The sequence below is a fragment of the Vicugna pacos genome, chromosome 1 (genome assembly GCF_048564905.1).
Source record: "Vicugna pacos chromosome 1, VicPac4, whole genome shotgun sequence".
Taxonomy (NCBI): Eukaryota; Metazoa; Chordata; class Mammalia; order Artiodactyla; family Camelidae; genus Vicugna; species Vicugna pacos.
In genome coordinates this window covers 95,963,191-95,977,127 of record NC_132987.1, presented here as the reverse complement: position 1 = coordinate 95,977,127, position 13,937 = coordinate 95,963,191, and the positions used below count along the sequence as shown (strand labels likewise).

At 34.7% G+C, this 13,937-nt stretch overlaps 1 long non-coding RNA gene across 5 annotated transcripts in view; it reads left to right on the top strand.

The window, feature by feature from the left end:
- The window catches only part of LOC140699352 (uncharacterized), a 47,126-nt gene that overhangs the window by 14,281 nt on the left and 18,908 nt on the right, over positions 1–13,937 (top strand). For 4 of the 5 annotated variants that reach the window (XR_012077502.1, XR_012077478.1, XR_012077490.1 and 1 more), the window contains exons 3-6: positions 1,033–1,235; positions 3,549–3,608; positions 6,149–6,264; positions 6,966–7,111. This is a non-coding gene — a long non-coding RNA (uncharacterized lncRNA). Of the gene's footprint in view, positions 1–1,032; positions 1,236–3,548; positions 3,609–6,144; positions 6,265–6,965; positions 7,112–13,937 lie in introns of all 5 variants that reach the window. The other variant, XR_012077512.1, reaches the window with a different exon arrangement.

Below are 13,937 nucleotides of genomic sequence, written 5' to 3'. Positions count from 1 at the left end.
AGTTCAACTGAAGGCAGAAGAGAGACGTCCCTATAACTGAGGCACCTGTCTGGGCAGATCTAAGCCACTGTCAGGGGAAGAACACAGTGGAGTCTTTGGTTTTAGCAGCACCAGAGGGTAGTGAAAAGGAGACTAGTAGAGTGTGACCTAAGTGGACTCAAAAGAGTGACCCCTTGGGTTTAAATCCAGCCATGCCTCTTACTAGCTGAGTGACTCTGGGCAAGTTACTTAACCTCACTAGACTTCCGTCCCATCATCTGTAGGAGATCATTAATAGTGCCTTTCTTTTAGGGATGTTATTAAGCTGTATCCATTTATAACTATAACACACTTAGAATAGTATCTGGTACATGGTAAGCACTGTATTTGTACTTGTTAAATAAGTAGTGTCAGCTAGGGGTAATGGCCAAGCTCTCTGTGAGCAATCATGGTGGGTTTCTCCAACAGTCAATTCCACTAGTCACAGGCTCTTCCTGGTGGATGCTTATAGGACAGAGACCAATGCCCAACACAAAATGAGATGAGCTTTCCTCACCAATGACTCTCTGGGGGAGACAACAGGTGGCAACACATAGACCAGATTACCCCCTACTATGATTTTCCATAAACTTCTCACTATAACAAAATGTCACAGAAAGAAAAATAAAAAAGCAGGCTATTTGAAAGAAAAATCATGAAAGGCTGAACATGTACCCTAAAAAAAATAGTAAGAACATGTTTATTCCTCCTTTTTTTTTTTTTCACTACACTAGTGGCACTTGTGGATAAAATAAGAGATGAGATTATAGGTGAGAAAAAAATATTTTAATAGGTAAAGGAAGAAAAGGTAATAGGTGAAAAAACTTTTTTTAATTATTGTATTCTTTCATTCAATTATGGTTCATCTGAGTTATGTGTTAAATTCAGAGTCAACAAAAATATCTTCTTTTTTGTTTTTGTTTTTGTTTTTTAGGTTTTTTTTTAGTCAATATATAGATTAAAAATACAACAAATAGCATGAGTCATATCAGTGCATGCTCTTTTTTTTTGCAGCACAAAGTGCGATCTTGATTCTTGAAATGTTTGAGCGTTGCACTTGGACCTACTGATTCACCTCTGACCCTCTCTACCAAACAAATTGACCTACATCCATTTCATGACTCTTCACTTTAATTTCAAACTGAATATGGAATCTGCAGCAGCAAGAATTTCAGAAACTGTAAAGAAAATATTTTAGGAAAGTGGGGAAAGACTGTGTAAGTCAAATTTAAATGTCATAATTTTTATGTACCTACACTGTTTTCATATTTTTAGATAGATTGGAACTATTATAGTTGCCTTCAATTGTCTATACATAGCTCTTTGATAACTTGAATCAATATTTATGAAACGGTTAATGTAATATTATATAAAGTTCCCTAGAATATGTCATTAAAAATAATATAAAGTATGGGGCATCAATTTTGATTTTACAATCTCTGAAAGTCTTTAAATGATTCTATTTTAGAATTTTTTATTAATTGAACATAATTATGAATCTTAAATTTATTTCAATAAATTATACTTTTACCTGCCTAAACAGGAGATCTAATCTAAATACTTTTACATTAATTTAATTTTAGTAAAATAACAAATTAATTAAGTCATGCTTATATTATTGATGATGGCAATCATTATTTGGTTTGAAATAATATACTAATCCATTAAGGTCAAGCAAGACCAGGATAATATTATTAGCTTTAATTCCACAATGTGTATTAACCTCCTTCCATCTCAGTAAATAAGAATAAAAAGACTTACTAAAAACTGGCATACGAATGTTTTTCACAATAGAGAGGAAAAACTCTCCTTTATAAAAAACTTTTTTGCATAGCATATTATAATTCTTACAGCATTTTGCATCCTGATAAACCTTTGAAAAGTAAGGTTATCGACTTCACTTTCTCCTTGTATGGTAACTCTTTGATATGGCTAAGCAGTTGAGAAAACAAGGTAAAAACAGTGTGATTAAGTAACTTGTCCAAGGTCATCCAGATAGTCAATGGTGGAGATCAGAATTAAAACAAAAAACTTTGGACTAATGTAACATACATATAATTGGCTTACATATAATTGGTAGTTAAACAGAGAAAACACAATGAGAAAGCAAACGGAGGGCTTTTAACCCCAGTTTATGCAGCTGTGGCATGTGATAGTGAATCTCTGGAATGAATTAAAAGGACAAAAACAGACTGCAAGATCAAATTTACCTGCTTAAAACAGACTAGCTTTTCACCCTTTTCATTGCAACAGTGATAGGCATTCTCAGGAGATGCAGTCTTTTTGTTTAAGGAACTCTGTAGGAAGCATTAGCAGTGAACACTCACATTCAAAGGGAACACTTGGGAAGCTTCTCCTCTAGCATTTAACAGAACAGAAAATAGGGCAATGAATAGTCAGAAAAAGAAAACAAATGTAGTCACTAAAATTTATTTAGTACTATTAAGGAACTCTCTATGTTAAAACATTCCATTTGGACCAAATCTAGGGCCACCCCACACTACAAATGGTGTGCAGGGTCAGGACAAGAAGAGGTCTTCAGAGTCAAGGGACGTGACCCCATGGGGACTGTAGCCTTTCTGTAGACCATGTTCTGGGTACCTGGAATCCCAAATCCTCCAACCAATTGACCCTGAGCCTGCTTTCTAGGCCTGTGCAGGCCTCTTTTCCAGGGCACTGCTCCAGAGAGTAGACATCTGCAGCCCAAGGAATGGCCCAAAGGGAAAGGGGGTTGGATAGAACTTGTATGTCCACGTGGGAATGCTTGAAGCATTTTATCATGTAGGGTAGAGTCAAATGTAGGATAAGATCTCCTGCAGTCATCACATTCCAGTATGGAGCCCCAAAGACTACTAGAATTTCAATCGTTAACCTGGCCTTCCAGGTCATTATGAAGATTTATTTCCAAGGTAGAAGGCTAGATATATGTATTTAGTGATTTTGTACCTTGACCCAAAACTTTTAAATATTTAGACACGGGGTATTCAGCTCTCCCTTTGCACCCTTGATCCAGGCTCTATAATTACCAGGGGTGGGTAGGTCTTCAGACTTGTAGTCATTGTACATCTAATCACAGATTAATATCAGTTCTTCCATTTTCGTATCTTGATTCCCAATGCTACCATTTGATTCTATTTTAGCATCAGTTTCCAATGCCATCATCTTACTGCAAGACTCTGACTCACTTCCCACTTGGCCCGTGGCACCTGCTTAGCATGTGATCTCCCCATCCTCATCTCATCCCTCTTCCAACTCAGGCTTCTACCTTATTGGCTAATACTTTTAATTAAAATTAACTAACATTAAATCTGATAATAGAATTCTGTAACTAAAAATAACATTATGATTCCCCTCTGATTAAAGGGTTACATTCAAACTCTTTAACGTGGGACCAAAAGGCATAGTTGAAATCTCATATTTGCCCATTCTCTGTGGGCTCTCAGTTTCCATGCCTTTGCAGGTATTGCTTCTTCTACCTGGAAACCCTTTTCTATTTTCTCAGCCTGAATAATTCTTATTTATCTTTCAAGATTCAGCTCATGTCTTCTGTCCTCTGGGAAGCTTTGCCTGTGTCCCTCAGACTGAGGTAGGTGCCCTATCTTTGTGCTTCCACCTGTGCATTTTTCCATTAGCACTCAATACTGTTATTGATTTTCTTGTCTGTCAACTCTAGAGGCTAAGCAATTTGTGATTAGAGGTTGTGATACTTCACTTTATTCATAAAATCATTTACAAACATTTGTTCAGATCTGTACCAGTCCATATACTGTGCAAGTCACTAGCCGTGCAATGACAAAATACACAGGTCCTCTCATTGAGAATGCAATGATAAAGCATGGTTACAGTCACTAGACACTGTGATGTGTGCTTAGATGGAAATAAGTATAGGTTGCCATGGTAACTCAGAGGAAGGCCACCCAATTTTGTCTGCCTGGAGGAGAAGGCCTCCTGCAGAAAGTGGGTCTGAACTCTGACTTGTGTAGGATGAGTGTCTGGTTGACCCAATGCCTGTTGCATAACATGCATATAAGTTACCCTTAGTAATCACTACATTGGAAGTCTTTCAAGAACATAACAAATCTGGTGTGGACTGCATGAGTCACAGAAGCAAACAGGGTAGAGCCAGCGGGATGAAAGAAAAGGCTGTAATAAAAATTAGGACCAAGTCACTGCCCAGCCACTCTAAGCCGAGAAAGCGCAGTCAGTAGAGTTCGAGTAGAGATTGGGAATACGTATGAACCATTTATCTCAGCATTTCAGAAATGAGGTAAAGACTGTATGAGCTGTTGCAGCATCCATTCCTATCTAAAAGGCTTGAGTTTATAAATGAACATTATATATATAATATAATTCACTACCCATGTTAGTTCAAAGAAAGTGAATGCTTCACTTCAACTTTTCCTTTAATTGGAATAGCAGTTTATCCTTTCCTTGCCCCTGGAATATGAAGAAAACATGTGCAAGAAAAAATAATTTAAAAATACTGTAACTATGAATGAATGTTGCTTTTATCAGTTACACATTGGAATAAGTTAGCAATTCCTAACGTCTGTCTCTGTGTAGATTTATGATAATGGCATAGGACTGTTTAAAGTTCATTCCATATGACGGGCACAGGTTTTCTCAGCTATTTCTTGATTATGTTTATAGCATAATATATCCACTTAAAACTATCCATTTTGTTAAGAGATAGATTTTTACTAGTAAAACTAACATAAATTTGCATTCCATGGTCTTTTTTTAAGAATGAGGGTATCAGTTAATAAAACCTTGTACTGAGAAAAGCAAAAACTGTGACTATTCCTGTTTAAACATGTCACAGTTAATGTGGCCGTCTCCTTTTCTGAGTAAATTAAAATTTGGGAATATATAAAACTAGCCTCTAGCAAATATTTGAACAAACATAATTGGATCTATATATAATATATCACACTATGTGAATAAGACTTTGTTTACATGAATCCTGCTGATTTCTGTGATGTCATTTCCCAAAGCAATCTTAGTAATAGTTATACTGGGGGATCATATTGAATACATTGGGTTTAATGAGTTTGTTCAGGCCATGCCTTAGACCTAAGTCAAATGTTTGTCAATATAATTTACTAAAGTCGCCCTGTATAAAAATATCTTTTTCTATCTAATCAATAAACCTATCAGAATACATATTAAAGGGAAAGAAAAATCTTAAGTTTGTTTGAAAATATAATTTAGGAATGGATACCAAGAGCCAATCAACTCTATTCAGAAGACAATTAATATATTTAGCCAAGTGTTCTTTAAACCTTGTACAGTTAACTTTCTTTGTTAAAACAGCTCCTTTTATATTTCAGACATTTAAAAAATGTTAACTAAATATATTAATGTTTAAGCGTTTGCATATTTTCTTAAGAATATGTTTCAAAATCTACATATTTTGCTTCTGCTTTAAAAAATTCTATTTATTTATGTTTTTTGGAGTGGAAGCCTGTATAGTTTGAATTAATTTTCTCTTATTTTATGCAATAGACAAATTGAACCCTTGCTTTCTAATTGTGATTTGTACAGCTCTCTTCTGTGTGTTCACATTCAAATTTTATAACCTACTGTATTTTATAACCTACTGTATTAATAGTTGGATCCCAAATTAATATGTTTCCATAGCAAGATTCAACAAAGGATTTAATATGGTCTCTAAAATTTAGACAGCTATTAACATTTTGGTGATATTTTAATGTCTGCATGTAAATAGAGTTTATTGAAATACAATAGTAAATTCATGATAACATAAATTGTAAGAGTTTTCATTGGAAATTATAAAAATTGAAGTGTTTTTCTTTAGTTGTGACATATTTTACAATGAGTGCATTATTGTTTTACAAATAAAGAATACAAACAATTTGTGAAATATGTTCTGTCTCAAAATGTTTACATTTAATGAAGAATCAAACAAACTGGAAATTCACATCAAGCAGAAATCCGTTAAATGTTATAAAACAGATACTCTAATAAAACAACTGCTCTGACTGATTGTTATGTAGAATTGTATTTCCAGCATTATTTGAAATGAATTTCTGCTTAGTACTACAAATATTTTTAAACAAAAATTTGAATATTTCTTTATTTGCAGCTGTTCTTTTTGTCTTGTAGGTAGGAAGTAAAAGAAAATTATAAGGCCATTATATTTCTAAATCTGAATTTATTTTGGCTGAAATCACTCCATCAATTGCTGAGAATCATTCACATAATTCTCAGGAGCTAAGCTGGAGGGTGAGTCACATAAAGGACTCAAATATGTAAAATATTTCTGGCAAGTCTGGTGCTATTTTCTATATAGATTACTAAAATTATTCTTCAAGTAAATATTTGTCCTCTTTGCATTCATTGTGGTGGGTGTATTTTTCTAGTTAGTCTCTCATATTTTTTAATAGATTTATTTTAAACATAAAACATGGTGAACTCTATTAATAGTCAATAATTAAAATATAAAATGATTTTTAATTTTTCTTATAGTACGAAACATTCAGCAAGAATAATGTATAATATATAACTTCTATCACATAGAATATACAAACTTAATGGAATAAAAATTTATTTACATTAAGATATGAGGCCCAGGGTGGTTCCTGGTCACGAGAGACGTGGGCTCTTAGTAAACACTAGTAGGCTCGTTCCTGCACATAATACGGAGATTTGAGAGCATGATATCAAGTCATTGAGATCATTGTCACAGCCTCCTAAATGATTTCTCTGCCATCTTCCATTTGATGCCCTGTAATGCTGCTTGGATGATCTTCTGCAATTTAAATCTGTTCATGTCAGTCTCCAGCTTAAAGTATCATTAGGTTGGGCTTGATATTCTAATTTGAGTAACGTATAAAAACTCGTTAGTCTGCCAAGCTCATAATCTGCCTTTTGCACATGTTCGTGCATGTCTCTGATGTATTTTCCATTATGCTTCCTGTTCCTAGAAAAAGTATCTCCATCCTGCTTGGCTTTTGTGCATCTTTCAACACTTGACTCGTGTGTCATCTTGTCCAGGAAGCCTTCCAGCCATCACCCAGGCAGCGTTAGTGCCTTTGCTCCGTGTGCACAGAAGCGCCCGCAGGGGTTGGAGGTGAGAAAATAGTTTGCAGAAGAAATCTTACACTGCGAAAATATTTATGAGGTTCAAGAGTGTCTTCATATTTCTGGACTTCGCAGTTCCTCAAAATAGCCCTATCTCTGGATGAAATATTTCTTCCTTGATTTCAGTACCTTTTGCTTCAATCAAATTCTGTATAGAAAGCAAGCCAATCTCCAGAGTCAGTCTTGCTTTGGCTGGTAGAAGAGGTGAAGTTGAATCTGGGATTAGCCAAGGCAATTAATCCCCTCTCCGTGAATGGGGAGTGGGGATACAGAGAAATTATAATCAGTGATATTTTTTGTTGTTTGTTTTTTCTGGCCTATACCTCTAACTATCAACTCAGGAGATTTGGGCTACTGGTTTTTTGGGGGGTGGGGATTAAGCAGGGGAGAACAAATATGTATTTATAGAGTTCACTATTATTAACCTTCTTATTCACTGTATCTGGTTCTTTTTACTTTTACTATAGATTCAAATCACCACCTGATGTCATTTCTTTATTCCAATACAGCTTTGACCCCATCCAACTGTGTTGTATTTTTATTATCAAATATGTTACATTTCTCCATGTTTTAAGCCTGACATTACAATTGTATACAAACTGGTTGATACCATTGCTCTTAAAATCAGTTCAGAAAAGAAAGGAGAGGAAATAAACATTTATACTGTCTTTTATAATCACATGATTATCTTTACTGGCACTGTTGTTTTGTATCTGGGGTGGGTTTTCAGAGGTGACTTGCTGTCAGCCTGAAGAATTTCTGTCAGTACACCTCTTAAGGTGGATCTTTTAGCAACAAATTCATTCAGATTTCATTTATCTGGGGAATCTCTTTGACTTCTTGTCTCTATTTCTTCTGATAAGAAAATAGCTTTTTTTTCTTTTTGAATTGGGATCCTTTTACCTGAATGAATCATTTTTCTCTTGTTGCTTTTAAAAGTTTTTTTTGGGGGGGGGACCTTTGTGTTTCATCATTTTTAATGTGATGTATCTGTGGATATCTCATGTTTACTGTCCTAGAAACCATTCTGCTTCTTGGTTGTGCAGATTAATATTTTTCACCAAACTTGAGAAGTATTCAGTAATTAATTATTTAATTTTTTTAGTCCTTTCTCTCTCCCCTCTCCTTCTGGTATTTATGGTACATTTATGTTGATATGCTTAATAAAACATGTAAAAATCATAAATAAAAATAAAATAAGTAATCTCTCTCGATCTATTCATTTTTATTCACTCATTTTTCCCCTCTGTATCTGTCATCTATTTTTAAGTTTGTTGGCTCTTTCTTCCACCTGTTCCAATCTACAGTGGAGCCCTCCAGTGAAATTTTTATTTCAATTACTGTATTTTCCACTCTAGAATTACCACTTGGTTATTTTAAAAAATAATTTCTATCTTTTTATTTACAATTCTTCATTCGATGAGACATTGTGATCATATTCTTTAAGCATAGTCTCCTTTAGTTCTTTGAACATTTTTGTAATAGCTGCTTTGAAGTTTTTGTTAAAGCCAACATCTGTGATCTCGCCTATGAAGTTTATGTTGTCTGCTTGGTTTCCTGTGTATGGGTAATACTTTGCTATTTCTTTTCACGTCTCATAATTTTTTTTGAAAACTGGACTTTTGATGTAATACAGCAACTTTGGATAATTATTACTTCCTTCCCTCTTCTCTGGAGATTGTCTTTGTTGTCTCCATCAGTGAGTGTTTAGTGACTTGGCTGCACTATTTCAGTCTGGTCTCTTTCCTCTGCAATGTGAAGCCTCTGATGTCGCTCCTTAGATGGCGTAACCTTCTGCACACACACAGTCACTCCAGGAAGACGGTGGTTCTAGCGGGCTTTCTTTGACTGTCTCAGTGGTATCTCCATTGAGCTTTCTGCTTCCTTTAGTATTACTCCCAGGTGTTAGACCTCACTAATTTCTGGATGATTATTTTGTCATTGTTAACACCTCACAGGAAGATACATTGCTTCACGATCTAATCCAATGAAATTTAGGAAAGAATAAATTTTGAGACCAGTCTTCGAGGCTTGTTCTGACTCCAGAAGAGCTTTTTATTTTGGCCATCTCTTTACCTGGTTGTCTCTGATAAACTAGTTGGCTAATGGTTTGACTGCTCTCCTTGAGCTACCAGCATTCTCTTAATCGCTTTCCCCTCAAATCTCCACTGTTTTCAAGAATGTCCTTAGACTTAAACTTCTCCTCACTGCGTTTTGAATAAATTTAGTTTCCTTGGGAAGACCCCTAGGCTCTCTTCTTTGTGCCACCCAGAACATAATCTCTGAGCCACCGTTCCCATTGCTGGAGGGGATAATCACTGATCTTCTCAGCATGTTTCTCTGGGTAGGAACCTCCATCCTACCCAGTGAGCTGGTGTGAGTCAAGTTAGGGATGCAATATTCTTGATCTTCCATGACTGTGGTAGAGCCTCTGCCCTATGAGGAGAGGCTGGCTGGAGGAAGGGAGCCCTTGGCTTTTTGGTTGAGCTTACCAGGCATTTAACATCTCTGCAACTCATTGTTGGAAAGAATGATAATTGCTGAAAGGTCTTCCCCTCCCAGGAAGATACCTTATTTCTTGATTGGGAGCTGGAGCTACAGTGAGAAAGAGAGCCATCTTGGCAACATTAACTCAGTGTGGACCTCCAAGGCTGAACTGGGGTGGGAGGAGTGAGGGTGGGTTGTGTTTCATGTGCCACAGACTTGCTGTTCTTACTGAGATTTAGTAGATTTTCTCAAACAGATGTTTCTTCATTTTCTGTATGCCCTTATGACAACTTCCAGAGACTTTAAATGGTGGTTATTTTTATAATTTTCACTGTTTATGGTTGTTTCACAGGGGAATGAGTCCATAGGGCTCCTCGTATACACATTCCAGACATTGACATCCCATCATTTTTTTTTTAATTTAAGTACAGTCAGTTTACAATGTTGTGTCAATTTCTGGTGTACAGCATAATATTTTTAAATGTTCCTGAGAGAAGTACAAGAAACCCATCTAAAGACACAAAAGGAAGCAGCCACACAGAGAGAAGAAGTATACGAAACAGAAAGAAGCATCTCTCTGGGGTCCCTATGATTTTCCTACCCTGGTTTTAATCTATGAGATTGAACTGCATCCTTACTATTGTGCTCCGTGAGGTACTGATACATCCTTAAAACACATCACCTTTCTTTTGCTGGGATTAGTGCTATTTGTGAGCAAACAAAGGTGTTCTAACCAAGTAATTTATGAGTTAAACCACAGATGTTTTGAAAGCCAGTAAGGGCTATGGATTCAAGATGGCACTGCCAACAAAGATTTATTTATGAAATTCTTTTTATAACATTCTAAACTTCCTAAAGTTTTCTTTTTAGAAAATAATACTTTTGAGAATGGTTACTCACTAGGCTCACTAGGTATATGACCCTGGAAATCTTGCCTCAATTTTTCCACCTGTAAATAAAATAGTATCAACCTAACAGAGCTGTCATGAAAGCTAAATGAATTAAGGCCCATAAAGTACTTTTAACAATGCCAGTGTAGTAAGCATTCAATTCAAGTCAAAATTCCATTAGCAAAACTTTGGGGACAGTTTCCTTAACACCTGGAATAGTTACAATAAAAACAACAGAGCTACTGTACCAATACACTGGAAATATCTATTTTTAAGTTTTAACTCAGTAATTAAATCTTTTAATAAATTTTATTCTACTTAGATTCAAAGCAGGGCCCTAATCTCCCCTACTGTTGGTTACTAAACACTGAATTCCATGTAAAATTCTCAAGTCAATTGCTTCTAAAAACTACTAGTAGTATTTCATTTCTAATTATAATAAAATTAAGTAACTTTTTCACCACCCATTCAGCTGCACTGAACCCTATTAAGTCACATCAGTTCAGTATTCACTAAAAGATAACTATTCAAAAGACATAGCTAGATGGTCAAACCAGAATCTATTCTGGTAAGGTGGGACTGTAGGTATGTTGACAAGAGAAAATAATCATCTTTCTAGATGGTGTCAGTGCACAGCTGGGCAAATTGTTGTTATTATAAACATAGCTTTAGAATCTGACAGGTTATGGGTTACATCAGTGAAGGAATTGAATTGATGGATTTTATTGCTCCCTTATTGAAATTTTTCAGTTACTCAGTCATATAAACAAAAATGTGCCATGTGAGTAAAACATATGAAAGTTGAAGAAATCTTTGCTGTTTATAGTATGCTATTACATATACAGTTATTTCATAGAAAACTGTCATGTGTCCATAGACCAGGTTTAAAGTGAAGATTTTTAAAGATTTTTATTAATGAATAACATGTAGAAACAGGAGGAGGCTGAGTATATAAACAGCAGCAAAATGCAATGGTTTATTTTAGTAACTGTTAATCTTTAATTTATATTTGTCACTGTGATAATTTTCTCCATAATCTTGAAAGGAATTTTTTTTTTAAAAAAACTCTAAAAATTGTTCTAAATAATATTCTAAAACTTTTTTCTCTTTTAACATAAAAACTCTATGAAAAAAATATTTGTCAGCTCAATGTTAATTTTAAAGGATGTAAAATGCACTAGAATATATTTAGAATAAAATAGAAAGCTTTTTTGCTTACCTTACCTATATACTGCAATTATGGGCATTATTAAGGTTATAGATTCGGGACAAAACACCATGTATACTTCCTAACTTCAGAGATACCAAGCTATCCAAATGAACACCAAACTCTGACACTTCCATAACACAAATAAGTCACTTCCCTTAATATATTTTGTGTCTTTATATCAATATTATCCCTCTGAGAATGGAGGAAACAGACTATAAATCAAGCAAATAACTTGCATGATAGATTATGAAAAACATTTGATCTTTTGATCTTGAAACCACACAGTCAAAATGCTTTTACTTCCTGGCATGAGTCCCAGTCTCCAAGTGTCAGTCAAAGGAAATATTTTCATGATACAGTGTTTGATATTTTACATCCTTTTCTAAATTTCTCTCTCTCTCTCTCTCTTTTTTTTTCACTATTGGATATCTTTACAAGTTTCTTACAAATAGCAGCAGAATATGTTACCTAAAGGGAAAAAAATTATAAAACTAATTAAAACAGGATTTCCTCAGGACATTTCAGCTGTAAAAATAGCTAAGACATTGGAGAGAGAGAGGACTAAAATTAAACATGTAACAAAATTGCTCACTGTTAACTGCTAGCTATGCACACAGGTTTATGCTCAGTCCCTGGACGCAACGTCAATCCACCATATCAGTGAACACCATGAATACTTAATAAGCCCACAGCAGCAATACCAGAGTCAAAACTGTGTTAATGTTTGCACAAGCAGAACTGCCCAAGGATTTTAGCTATCCCAAGACTGTAACACCAGAAAATAAAACACAAGTTTCATTTTCCTTTTGACTTCTAAAATTTCAATTAACTTTTTACACTTGAAAATGAAAAATTAAAGATATTTTAACTTGCATCAGTTCATTTACTGCTATTTTAAGTATCATTTGTTCATATTGCAATGGATAAAATGATAAGGATATGAAATGAATAGTCATGTTAGCAACTAAATTTAATAAGTATATCTCTTCAGATATTGGGCAAATTTGTATATTATAAAATTAAAATATGCAATAAGTAATATTCAGTAAGTATAATTTGAGCAAGTCTGCTAGTTCTTTAATGCATAATATTTGATATATTTAAAATATGTATATAGGGGAATTATTTTTCCCTACATACATATATAATCCATCTTATTTTATTGAGGAATTAAATGAACTTTGCTCACATTGTTGTAACATATTCAAACAAAAACATTTGGAAAAGCTTTACTGAGAAAAATACATTTATAAGTCTCAAATGCTTATAAATTTCAGAGTGATATACACTTGCTAATTTACTGTTAGTTAAAATATGTATTTTTTATGATGTGGTTTTGTAGAAAGAGAACTTGGGAGACATGAAACCTAATCTCAACTTTCTATCGACACAATTTAGTAGCAAACTGATTTACCTCTGTAGGTCTCACTTTCCTGATTGGGCAATTAATTTAAAAACTGTATGTCTCCTACATAAATATGCGAATTATTTTTGGTATCAGGAATAGCACAGCAGTCACATCCTACCTTTTGAGTTCAAGATACAAGAATATGTTCTCTGTGAAACTATCTTCGATGACATGTCTTTGGTCATATTGCTGGAGAATCTTGAATTGTCAGGGGTTATCCTAGAACTACAGCAATGTTTGAGGCAGAAAGATTTAAGGATAAGATATGATAAGATAGGTAAGTTATAATTTTTGTGACCCTGCTGAGAAAGCTAAAAGCCATAGGACAAGAAAAACTCACTACTTAGTAGATAGTGCTTGTGGAATTACTGAGAGAGATAGGAAATGTTCCTTGCTAGAGAAATTACAGTTGGTGAGGCAGGAGCCAATCAATACCTGTTAGGGCGAAGAAATTTTGAGTGCACTTGCCATTCATAGACATCTGGGAAATCAGAAGCAGGTCACAGAACAGGAAAGGAATACCACAGACACTAAAATTAAGAGCGGAAGACCGAGGCGATTCTCAGAAATGATTAGTTGATTACACACAGTCGTGGTGGAAGGAGTGAATTATTCAGCCAGTCAGGAATTGCTGGGAGTTGAATTAATGGTCACTGAGACCTTGAAAGCATGACCAAATTTTAAACCACTGGCAATTTTTTTTAAATCTTTGTTTTTGTTCTTATTCTCTTACAATAAGAACAGTCTGCATCAGTGAAAGTCCTGGCAGGAAATAGGAGTCACATTTAACTAAAATTTTGAATGAGAAGTGTACATGTAT